Consider the following 13,190-nt stretch of genomic DNA (forward strand, 5'->3'; position numbering starts at 1 on the left):
CAGCGCGGGACGATGACACCGGCGCTGGCGATCGCTTGGCGTTGACAAGACAAGAGATGACGAAGGCAGGAATGTTGTGTTATTTATAGGGATTTTTCCTGTGCTAATTGGATAGGGAGAGTGATTGTTAAGGGTGAATTGGCCGTGTTAATTATCTGTGTGAGCTCCTCCCGAAACTCGTTAATAAAACATTACGATGTGAGCAATGCTGTGAAATGTCCTTCTGATGGGCCTACAAAAAAGGAAAAATTAAGGGTGAAAAACATTGCAATTATGTTAACCAAATTCGTTTTGTGACGTATTGACTTACAGTTGCAATCAAAATTATTCAACCCCATTGACCTTCAAGACATTTTGCTGCAGAGAACATTTTGTGAAAACAATTCAACAAAGGCATAAGTAAACTATTAAAGAAAGTTTATTAATACACATTTGAGTAATTCTGAGAACGTAAGTTGATGAATAATGAAAAAAAAATCTAATTGGCTCTAAACATTTATGTTCAAAATTATTCAACCCCTGAAAGTAAATGTGGTGTTGAATCTTTTATTCTTTAAAACCACCAATACACACTGCCTGGAAGTGCTTAGATGCTTCTGTCACCTTTCTGCTGCAATCTTGGACCATTCCTTGCCTGAAAAAGCTTTCAGATCACTGATAATCTTGGTTTTTACTTTGCCACTGCTTGCTTCAAATTCAACCATGTATTTTCAATGAGAATTAAATCTGCAAACTGAACAGGCCACTTAAAAACATTCTATGGCTGATCCCTGAAGCAAGCGTAAGTAGATTCGGATGTATATTTTGGGATGATTGTCCTGCAGGAAAGTCCATTGATTATTAACTTCAGACTTTGCACAGAAGGCATCACAATGTTTGCCAAAATGGTCTGATACTTTAATAAATCAGTGATATCCTTTGTATGGTCATGTTTTCCACTTCCTTCCACAGTAAAACAACCCCATAACAGGACTGGCCCACCTCCATGTTTGACGATGGAGATAGTGTTCTTCTGCTTATAAGCTTGGTCTTTTTTGCACCAGATGTACCTCTGATCCATACATCTAAAAAGTTCCAGTTTGGGCACATCACTCCATAAAACATTCTTCCAGAACTCCACAGGTCTATCCAAATGAATTTTGGCATGTTCAAGGCAGCCTTTTTTTTCCTTCTTGGTCAAGAATGGTATTCAGCAGGATTCCTCAACATGAAGACTGCACTTGTCTAGTGTTTATCTTATTCACAGCATTGAAATATTTTTCCTCCTTTCGTCTGGTCATCTTGCAAGTCTTTGGCTGTACATTGCAAGTTTTTCTCAGTTGATCTGATCAAACATTTTATGAAATTGCGTTTTTTTGTTCAACAGCCTCAAAGGTTTCCTGGTTCAAAACACTTTAATCTAAGGAATACGGCTGCCAGCTGTGTCTCTAGGGACTTGTAATGTCTTAGAAATCTTCATGTAGTTTTAGACTTTCTAATATAGCAAACTATTTCTTCTCTGTTGATTTTGTGTGAGCTTTGTTGACTTTACCATATTTGCTACTTACCTTCAGCACATGAATGGGCTAAGAGTATACTATGTGTAACACCCCAAGCTAATTCCATTTTTAATAAGTTTGTAAAGGCTTAAGACATTTTTTTAAGACAATTTGGTAACTTACCATAAAAACAACTGTCTTAAAACAGCAACGTTGAATAGGGGTTGAATAATTCTGACATAGCTGTGTTATTAAAAAATCCTATAACTCAAAAACATTACGTTATATATTGACAGTATCACTTTTAATATGCCAGAAAACTGATGTAGATGCAATTTAGTCCTGGATCTTCAGAAAGAGCCAAAAATCTTTTGTAAAGTACTGCAGTCTCTGGGGGGGTTGAATAATTTTGATTATAAGATGTGAAAAAGGTATATAAAAATAATATATAAAAACGTATTAAATAAAATACATAAACCTTAAATAAAATTAGAAAATCAAACCACGCAAGGTTTTCCCTATTTATTAGTCGATAGCACGAATAAGTAGTTTGTAAAAATATTTATTACATATTTATATTTTCAATTTATATATATTTTTAAGATAGAAAGTCAAAATCGCGATCAGTCTGCTTGTGCTGTCACATATAGTGTTGAAACACAAACATCAAACAACACTCTGATTATTGTACCTGGTAGAGTTTGGTGGAAAAACAAACCGAAATGTAATATATTTAACGAAAATTCTTACCTGGCCGTTCGTTCGTTGGTCTGGACTGCGCGCATTCATGTGACTCATTGAAGACTCGCAGTTCACCCGGACTTGTCCAGATAAAAACACACAAGTTGTAAGGAAGATGAATAGTCAAATACACGCGAAATTAAATAAAGTCCAAGTAACGTTAACTTACTTCTTTCTCTGAGGTCAATCAATCAACATCTGTCAACTGTCGTCAAATAAAGGTAACTCTCTGTAACGGAAGTCAATTAAGTTACACGTATTAATTTATTATTATTTCGTTATATTTTATGTACATTTTTTTAGTAATCTTTTATTACTTACCTATAAAAACACTTTGACGTTCCCATTTAGCCTCGTCTGCGTCCGTTTCGCTTTTGAAATCTGATATGCCGCGCTTTGATTTGATTGGCGGTTGGCAGCCAGCTTTGAGTTGCATTACTGCCACCTAATGGATTGGATTGTAGCGCATAAAAAAGCCTCTGAATTCTCTCTATTAACCTGTACTCTTGGGTAATTCATTAAATGTATGCAAATTCCGTGATTTAAATCTCATAATTACAATGAATATATAAATCATAAATAAAATATGTAATTATAATTTAAATGTTTAATTATATTTTTACAGCATTTTGCTTTAAATATATTTGTTTATTTAATATAATGAAATATCGGGATGACCACAATTATTATAAGGACATTCATGGAGCATTTATTCATTATTAATTAATAATTACTAAAAACATAACTACTATTGCTACTGCTACTACTACTATTACTGCTGCTAATAATATCCTGCTGGTTTATCTGAGTTCTGTCTGGTCACAGTTCTGTGTTAATCTACACACTCAGCAAACAGTTTAATTTGTTTATTTATTGGTGCTGCTATGAATTCACACAATTAACAGAATTTATTGTTTGATGAGCATGTGCTTACTACATTTCAGGAAAATGTGCCATGTTAAAGTGTTGAATAAGGGATTTACAAGCTTAGTTCCACTAATGAAAGGCTGACAAAAAAATCAACATTGAATCAATATTTATTTCAACACTAAAAAAAACATTGAATTATCAACATTGATCCAATATTATTTAGCACTGATTTTTCAACCTCAACCAAAATGATGATTCTGATGGAATTTCAACATTGAATCAATGTCACCTAGCTATCTGGGAAGTGAACTGCATCCGAAACCGCCTATTCTCAACTATATAGTAGGGGGAAAGCAGTAGGCGAGCGAATAAGTATGTCAGAATCCTTAGTATTCATTAAAGAGTAGACGCGAATTAGTAGGCGAGTGCACTAATTCTCGCGAGAATCGGGCTTACATCTACTTAAAAATGCGTCCGAAACCGCCTACTTACCGGCTACTATATAGTAGAAAAAAAGTGTACCCGAAGAAAGAAGTACGTTCGAAACCTCAGTATTCATAAAAGAGTAGGCGAGAAATCCCCGGATGTCCTACTGCTTTAGACCAAATTCTGAAGTGTTCATCGATGGATACTTTTCATACTTTTTTCCCAGGAAACCACAGGGGATCATTATGTCATCATCGAACGTGCTTGAGAACTGGGACGAGAGTGTTTACAAATGTGAGTATTGCAAACCAAAACACGGTTCCCTGCAGAGGTGGGACCAAGTCATCGTTTTGCAAGTCACAAGTAAGTCTCGAGTCTTTGCATTCAAGTCTCAAGTCAAGTCCCGAGTCAAGTCAGACAAGTCCCAAGTCAAGTCCCAAGTCAAGACGAGCAAGTCCAAGTCGAGTTGCAAGTCCTCAACTTTAAGCTTCAAGTCCTAAACAAGTCACTAGTGCTGTTTGCCCAAATAAGTGTCTCTGTATTAATGACTACAGTAAATTTAAAGTCAATAATAGTCTATAGTAGGTATAATTATAAAATATAGACTATAATAATTAGTGATGTTTTATTGAGGAATTTATCATTGTTTGTGATCAAATATAGGCCTAATTGAATTAATAATTTATTTTAAGTCCACTGTTTCATTTGTTAAATATTCAGTGACTTTAATAAATCAGTTGAGTAAAATAAAATATATAAGTATAAATATATATAAATATTTGAAAGGTTTAGCCAATTATTAGGCTACTGTTGTTTCTTCTTATGATTATTATTGTAAGTGGTTTGTAATTTAAATGTCAAAGGGGCCGTTCATATGTCGCGTCTTTTGCGCGCTCAAGTTCAAATTTCAAATGTAGACGCGCGGTATGCGCGCTCTTTATGGCAAGCCAAAAGGGTCAGAATTACGCTATAGATGAAACGCGTTTACATACAAAACGCCGTTAAATACGGCGTTTTAAACAGCATTAGCGCCGCAAAATACGCTGTTGTGACTATAAACGCCGTAAAAAACGCGCGAAAATATGTCAATGACGCCGTATTTTACGGCGTTTTAATGTGCAAGAAAACTGCCACTTTTTACGCCGTTCATTTTGTCATTTAACGCCGTAAAAACGCCGTCTTGGTTGCGCAGAGCGCGCGTCACTTACGGCGCTTTGCTTATAGTATAATGAGTCACACCCATTGATTTCCACAGCCAGTAATATTGAACGGTTCTCATCCAATCAATGATGAACAGAACCAGACCAGACCAATTCAGCACAGATCATTTGTGGTAATCCAATTTGCATTAGTTATTTGCCATTAAATAAGCTGAAAAATCCAGTTTGCTTTAAAATGAACAAAAGAAGCTTAATTTTGAGCTGCAATCGAACATTAAATGATTGCACTTGCCAGCTTACAGAGAATACTGTATGAAGGTAAAACAGAGGCAACACTTCCCACCCAGCACCAGACGTCATTTAGACGTCGTTTTTTGGGCTAAATCAAGTCGGCCCGTCATGGACTTCTTTTAGCCCAAAAATCGACGTTGAAAATTGGTCCTTGTTTGGTCCGTCGAATTAAGTCTAAATTTAGCCCAAAAATCGACGTTGAAGATTGGTCGTTGTTTGGTCCGTCTAAATTTAGTCCAAATTTGGCCCAAAAATCGACGTTTAAAATTGAGATGTGTTTGGGCCATCTGATTTGATCCAAATTTAGTCCAAAAATTGACATTGAAAACTGGGCTTTGTTTGTTCCGTCTAATTCACGCCAAATTTAGCATGAGCATGTTTATTTCGGACATCATACCTCTGTTATAGCCACATAAATGAAGCAAGTATAGAAATAGCCTATTGTAGAAATCATTTTAAGTTCTGTGTCACTGCAAAACCTGCACTTAAATTATTTGTTATTAAGCATCTACATTCGCAAACAATATAACATACTGTATATTTGGATTTATGGCAGAAATTGAGCAATAAGTGCCCTCTAGTGGGTTATATCTCGTTGAAAATGCTTGTGCTGTGCATTAGTACAGCTATTTCTGAACATTTTTTTAAAAATCACTACATTAAAATGACTAAGTGCATAAATAAAAACATTATACATCACAGTAGTTAAAACATCATTAGATAAGCCACAGCCCTTATATAGCCTAATAAATTCGCATTAATTACACCCATACATGTAATATCTTCACATATATTTAAAGCAGTGTTAAATAAATTGAAATATATTTTGAAAACATATTTAAAAAAATACAAAAGCATAAACTTAAAAATTGTTCATCATACATGTGTACATATGTGTACGAAAAAACATATTCATTTAATCCACGTTATTTTCAATGTTATTTCTACACCACGTTTACCATTTCTAAAGCTATATTATATTATATTATATTATATTATATTATATTATATTATATTATATTATATTATATTATATTATATTAACGTGAATTCTGGGTGATTTTACGTGCTGTAATGAGCGCGCGCTCTGAACAATCACGTAACATTTGAACCGGAACAGAGGGAGTTACCATGGAAACGGAGAGGAAACTCAACAGTCAAGCAGGAGAAACCGTCTCTCTCCGTTGTTTTCACTAATTTCAGGTAAGTTTGGTCTCTAAAATTACACAAATAGTACATTAAAGTGTTCCTGACACTTTATTTGATGCAAATGACACGCTTCCGTTGAATATTTACTTTAAAGAAATGGTTTAGCGTCGATTGAAAAAGTCCGTTAGCATCTCAACCTTAATGCTAACTTTAGACTTGAACTCTTGTTTATGAAAGTTTGGGCTTTTATTTCTTAAATGTATATGAGCGGTTTGGGTTTAGAGTTTTTTTAAATAAAGGTAATTGCTGGCAATTTATCAATGTATAAAAGGAAGTAAGCTAATTTATTTAACATAAAAGTATTCACTGTACTGTTAATCGGATACATCGCTTACATGGGGCGTGAAAATGGGCTGAAAGTACTTCAAACACGTTTTGATGTTTCATGGTAAACATTTATTGATACCATTGTTTTGTGATTTCAGAAAACCCTCTATGACACAAGAGAAGTTGCTGATTTTAAAATTTTTGGAAGGGAATGCAGAAAACACAGTTGTTGTGAGAAAGCTTATTAAATAACCTTTCATGCATCTTTAATAATAGTTAGCCTATATTACCATACATCTAATTTATTTTGCAAAATTATATATATATATATATATATATATATATATATATATATATATATATATATATATACATACACACACATACTTTTATGTATATAGTTATTTTAAAAGGGATTTAACATCCACACATAAGTAGCACTGTATGAGCATTACTAAATAAGTAAACCTAAAATTGTAAATTCTGTTATTAAATCCTTTTTTGTTTTTTTTGTATATTCTATATATTATTGTTTTTATTTTCTGCATTTCACCTCTGCTATAGCTTATTTCTAATAAACTTAGCATTGCATTGTTGGCCCTGTGACATTGTTTATGTTCCTTCTTAGATTCTCGCATGCTAATGGCAGTGCACCAGAGTTGGAGTGTATCTCCAGTCAAAGAACATCTCTAGAAATGATGAGCCATATGACTAGTAAGTAATACCTCACACATAAAACTAGGGCTGCAACAACTAATCGATAAAATCGATTATTATCGATAATGAAATTCGTCGACAACGATTCTCATTATCGATTAGTCGGGTCCGCCCACAGTGCACGTGCACTTCAGATGATCACGTCAAATTACAGCACTGAATGATGCATTTCTATAGACATAATGCCTCTAAGAAGAGTGGAGGAAACAGACTGAGATGCTGCAGGAGAGATACGTGATCTGAGCTGCCCAAAACATCAATTCTTTATTTTAAACTATCTCTATTTTAAAGCTAATAGCGTAATGGCTTGCCCTGTGAGGCGCTTTGACAGCTCCGTTTGCATCCTCAATATGAAAACTTTCAGTTTACGGTCATATCCTTATCTGTAAATGTCACAAATTCACACAAGCACTTCCATTTATGCATAAAAATCCATCCTGGCAGTCTGTGTTAAGTTTAAATCTTTACTGAATGAGCGTCAGACAGCCGGAACACAGAACACAGGGAGACACTTAATACGGAGTCAGCGCAAAAACATTCATGTCAGTCGTTGAATGTTAAATTTAGATTTAAATACAACATGTAGTGCACGTATTTGTGAAGGGTAGGAACTATAGGCCAGAGCTGTGACGGTGGCAGATTTTTACCAACTACGGTGGTGCGGTGTTTATATATAAATAAACGAGGCTCAAACATTATTAACAAACGAGCGTGTTGAACTCCGTCGTTGAACAAGCAACCTACAAAACACTAAAATAAATCAACGAAATAATACATTTAAATAAGGAAGTAGCCTAAATAAGAGTTAAATAGGCTATTAAACAAACATTCGTTGCAAAAAACAACCTCGACAGCTGATCAGAATTACTGGCCCGAGTCCGACTGGAACCTCTCTTTCTCTTCCCCATTGCGCAGCTGCTGTTTTTAATAACAAAGTAATTACATTTATTTTCGTTTCTTTAGTATATAAAGTTAATTTAGAAATATATTTGGAACACTTTTTATTTGTGAAATTCAAGTTTTTGTTTTTTAAAGTAACGAAGCGCCCAGCGGCCGACATATGAATTTAGCCTTCTCAAATCATCACGATTTAAATTAAAATCCTTAGATAGGGCCTATATAAAAAACTGAAAGCATAAAAGCATATCACAATATTAGTTTAATCGTTTAACTTAGATAAATGTGTAGGCCCTATAGGCACATATCTAATCGTTTGTGCACAGAGTGAAAGCTTTGCAGGACATGAGGTGCAAGCGCCATGTGAAACTTCATTTTTGCTCATAAATGTAAGAGTTATACATTTACTTTAAATTATTACTGCACTACTATAAAACGAAATAATTCAAATCGAAAACAAAACTCTTTTATTAGATATAGGCCTAATCCATAAAGATGCATTTAGGCTTTAAAAGCGCGTCCAGTGAGCAGATCTTTGCGACACTGACTCAGAAAATACTAGTTTATTAATAAATAATTTGAATATCTCCTTACTTTTCCCCCGCCACATTCATGGTAATTACTTTAGCTGGGGCTTTGCGGCCAGTTGCGTGCATCTGAACGCGGAACTCTGCTGAAGGCACTTGCGCTCGCTGATGCTGCTGTAGGCGGGACACTAAACACCGACAAGGCAGAATAAATAGCAGAAACACTGTATTTTATGCTTGTTAGTGTGTTTTTCTTCAGATATTTGTCTTTTCTCTTTATTACGACAGGTGAATTGTAGTAAATTGTTAAGCACTGTGTTTTCATAGCATTCAGAATGTGGAATAGTGTGATTTAAAAAATAAATAAATAATTGTCATTTTTAAGCCAACTAATCGATTAATCGAAAAATTAATCGGCGAACTAATCGATTATCAAAATAATCGTTAGTTGCAGCCCTACATAAAACAGCCATTCAAAAGTTTAAGGGTCAGATATGTCATGTATTTGAAAGAAGTCTTTTATCCTCACCACTGCTGCATTTTTTTTTTTATTATTTAATTAAAATACAGTTAAACAGTAATATTGTAAAATAAAATTTTTTAAATAACTGTGTTCTAATTTAGTATGTTTTAAAAAGTGATTTTTCAGCACCATTATGCAAATCTTCAGTGTCACACGATCCTTCAGAAATGATGCTGACAATTCAGCTTTGCCAAAACCGGAAAAAATGACATTTTTACAATATATATTGTAATCAGAAACATTACTTTTTTTATGATCAAAGTGCAGTTTTCTTGGTGAAAATAAAATACTTATTTCAAAAACTTAAAAACTGACCACAAACTTTAAAGGGATAGTTCACCTAAAAATTAAAATATGATGTTTATCTGCTTAGCCCCAGGGCATCCAAGATGTAGGTGACTTTGTTTCCTCAGTCAAACACAAACAAGGATTTTTAACTCAAACCGCTGCGGTCTGTTAGTGATTTGATATAGGCAGTAGATGGGCACCAAACCTTTGAAAGTAAAAAAAAAAAAAAAAACATGCATAGACAAATCCAAATTACACCCTGCGGCTTGTGACAATAAATCCTAAGACACAAAACGATCTGTTTTTGTGAGAAACTGAACAGTTTTTATGTAATTTTTTACCTTTAATATACAGCCATGTCCACACAACTGTCCCAAGCGCGTGCTCAGCATCAGGCACGTTACATGTGTACCTGCTCTGGCGTAGTATACGCAAACACCGGAAGCGATCTGTCACGTGACACTCATTGTTTACTATTCAAACCGATTTAAAGCTAAAATATTATTACTTGCACAAACTCATCCGGGTCTGTTGACATCTCACTGATTTTCCCTTCCAGCATTTGCATATACTACGCGCGTACATATGTAACGAGCCAGATGCTGAGTTGAGTTGGACATTGCTGTATATCAAAGCTGAAAAATCATATAAATACTGTTCAGTTTCTCGCAAAAAACGATTGTTTCGTGTCTTAGGACATGAATTTATTGTCACGAGCCGCAGGATGTCATTTGGATTTGTCTGTGCATGAGGAAACAAAGTCACCTCAAATATTAGTCTATGTAAAAAATATTAACATAAATAGTAATTTTACCCAGAATGCAATGAACAGTGACGTAGGTTCCCATTCTCTATACCCAAGCTTAGGGCTGGGTATCGAGTTCGATACTTTTTAAGCACCGACCGAATCAAGTATCAAAAAAATAATTTTCCTTCAGTACCAAATTTCGATATCCAAGGGTATAATCTTGTCAACGTCAGTGAGCTAGGAAACGTGCCCGGATCAAATGCTGGTGATTAGCTGCGGCGAGGCTGCCTTGAAAATCAATAGTTTACTGCGGTTACGCCCACTCACCCAGAGCTTGTCAAATGTGAGGCTGTAATGTACACTACACTTTAAAGCAAAGCGTAAATTTAACGCAAACGATGTTTAAGTGATCAAAAGTATTGCTAAATTATGCTAATATTGACGGCAACAGCATGCGATGCAATATTTGCAAAAAGTTTATCGTGTTCAAGACTGGCAACACGTCAAATATTAGGGCTGGGTATTGTGACCAATTTGGCGATTCGATTCTTATTTTTATGGTTTCGATTCGATCCGATTTCGATTCGATTCGATAGCAATTAGCTATCAATGTTTCATTTAAAATGTTAGTTTTGCAGACATGGGATCCATATTTTGATATAAATGCTGGTAACTGAAACTCTCCTACTTAAGTTTATTACTGAAATACACATCTACATTAATAATAGGGTGCACACAGTTGTTTATTTAAAAAAAAAAATTATTTTGAATGAACACTGTAACAAGAAGTCATAAATATGTGCATCCATTGTACACCATGTAAACAAACTGCAAAATGCACATTACTGTAAAAAAAATAAAAAGACTGTAAATCCTCTTACGTGAAGCATGCGCATTAAGAATCGATTCGGGGATTTCGTTGCGTTAAACTGAAGATCGATTAAAATCGGAGAATCGATATTTTTTTACCCAGCCCTATTAAATATAATAAAACACTTGACACATTCTGTCGGATACAATTCTGGCATCTCAGTTTCAGTATAGGCTACTGTACAAAGCGGCATACATTTGCATCAGATGATAACTCAGCAGCAGAGTTGCACTCAAGCAGGGGTGTAATTTTCACTGGGGACACACTTTTCAGAATCCAGTTTGTGTCCTTTGCCTCTTTCAAAAGGTTTTGTTAAAGTAATCTCTTGTATTGGAGAATCCACGCTCAGCACCGCCGAGTTCGCTTGATCGTTAAAACGAAACCAAAATTAAAACGCGCACACGCATTTTAATACCCCACGTTTAGAGAGCGACTCCCCAATGAGCGAAAATTAGGCTACATAAAATATTGAATTTGTTATTAGTATGTGGAATATAATAAGTTGTGTAGTTGTCTATTAATAGCTCTGTATCATGCTTGAAAGATTCGGTCTCTGTTTGCACTTTGAATATTAAAAGTGTAGCATACTTTGATTATGACTGCATTTATTGTCTACACGACTAAGAAAGAACTGTGTTGTTTATTTTTTGTTATTTATAATATATTTTGTCATTTATTCAGATTTTAAATTGCAGTGGTGGCCTCTAATTTAAATGGCTGTACCTATAATAGAGAAAATAAGCATCTTGTTCATGTACTCATATTATCATTCATTCTTGTCCCTTGCTTAAGGTGTAAAATGAATATATTTAAAAGGCTTTCGGAATCAGACCATGAAGAATCAATATTGGTGCTACATGCTAATTTTTCTGAAGAAGAACTGTTGAGGGATTTCAGGTGATCTTAAAAGGTTAGTTCACCAAAAAATGAAAATACTGTCATTAATTACTCACCCTAATGTTGTTCCAAAACCATAAGACCTTTGTTTATCTTCAGAACACAAATGAAGATAATTTGGGTTTAATCCAAGAGCTTTCTGATCCTCCCATATTTACTGGATAGTGGATATGCATTTTTCAATGCCCAGAAAGGAACCAAAAACATAGTCAAAACAAGTCAATGTGATATAAGTGGTTCAATCATAATTATATGAAGCTGCGAGAATACTTCTGTGCGCAAAGTAAACAAAAATAACTTTATTCAACAATTTATCTATGAGGATCAGAAAGCTCTTGGATTAAAACCAAAATATTAATTTCATTTGTAGATAATTAATGACAGAATTTAAATTTTTGGGTGAACTAAACCTTTAAGCAGGAGTGAGCCTCACATATACTTAAAATTGATTGACTTAAAACTGCTTGAACTTTATTAAAACTGTTTGAGGTGAAAATGCCCTACCAGTAGGGAAAAGTCAAGTCTGTACTTTACATTTTAGACATTTTGGTTATTTATGTTTACATTTACATTTTGGATATTGTTTTCTTTCTCACTTTAGATGCTGAAGAAAAAGCGGCCCAGCTGAAGCATTTAAAGTGGAAACTTCTGTCTTGGCTCAGTGATCCAGGATTGGGTTTGTGAAAGGAACAGAAGAACCAGAAGATCAGAGATTAGGCAGAGATCTGATTTAACTAATAATGTATTAGTTAAACAAAAATGTATCACACCTTCATGTTGTTCCAAACCTGTAAGACTTTCATTCATCTTTGAAACATAAATGTAGATCTGAGAAGAAATCTGATAAATTGATGTCCCTCCATTTCACAGTTTATGCAACTACCATTTTGAAGCCCCAGGAAGGTAGTAAGGACATTATTAAAGTAATCCATGTTACTACAGTTGTTTAACCTCAATTTTATAAACTAAGTGATGTGAATGTTTTGTCTGCACAAAAAACATTGCATTTTTATTAAAAAAATAACACTTTTACAAGAGCACCATGATGCATCAATGTTGTGTTGTCATGAGAGCTGGCCATCTCATGGTGCTTTTGTGAAAAATGTTTTGGAGATACATTATTTGTGAATGAAGACTTAATTTTATTGTTGCTGTTTTTTGTGTATACAAGGCATATGTTAATAATGTATTAATTTCTGCACAAAAGGGTCTTATGGGTTTGGAGCAACATGATGGTAAGTAATTAATGACAATGTGGTTATAATTGGCCATTGTTCTAT

At 34.5% G+C, this 13,190-nt stretch overlaps 1 long non-coding RNA gene across 1 annotated transcript; it reads left to right on the plus strand.

Annotated features, from left to right (window-relative positions):
- The first annotated feature begins 6,110 nt into the window (after positions 1-6,110).
- LOC141293260 (uncharacterized) lies at positions 6,111-12,638 on the plus strand. Its single transcript, XR_012340694.1, has 4 exons — positions 6,111-6,169; positions 6,601-6,673; positions 7,071-7,156; positions 12,512-12,638. It is a non-coding gene; the product is annotated as an uncharacterized lncRNA (long non-coding RNA).
- The last annotated feature ends 552 nt before the right edge of the window (positions 12,639-13,190 follow it).

Source organism: Garra rufa, chromosome 20, assembly GCF_049309525.1.
Source record: "Garra rufa chromosome 20, GarRuf1.0, whole genome shotgun sequence".
Classification (NCBI taxonomy): Eukaryota; Metazoa; Chordata; class Actinopteri; order Cypriniformes; family Cyprinidae; genus Garra; species Garra rufa.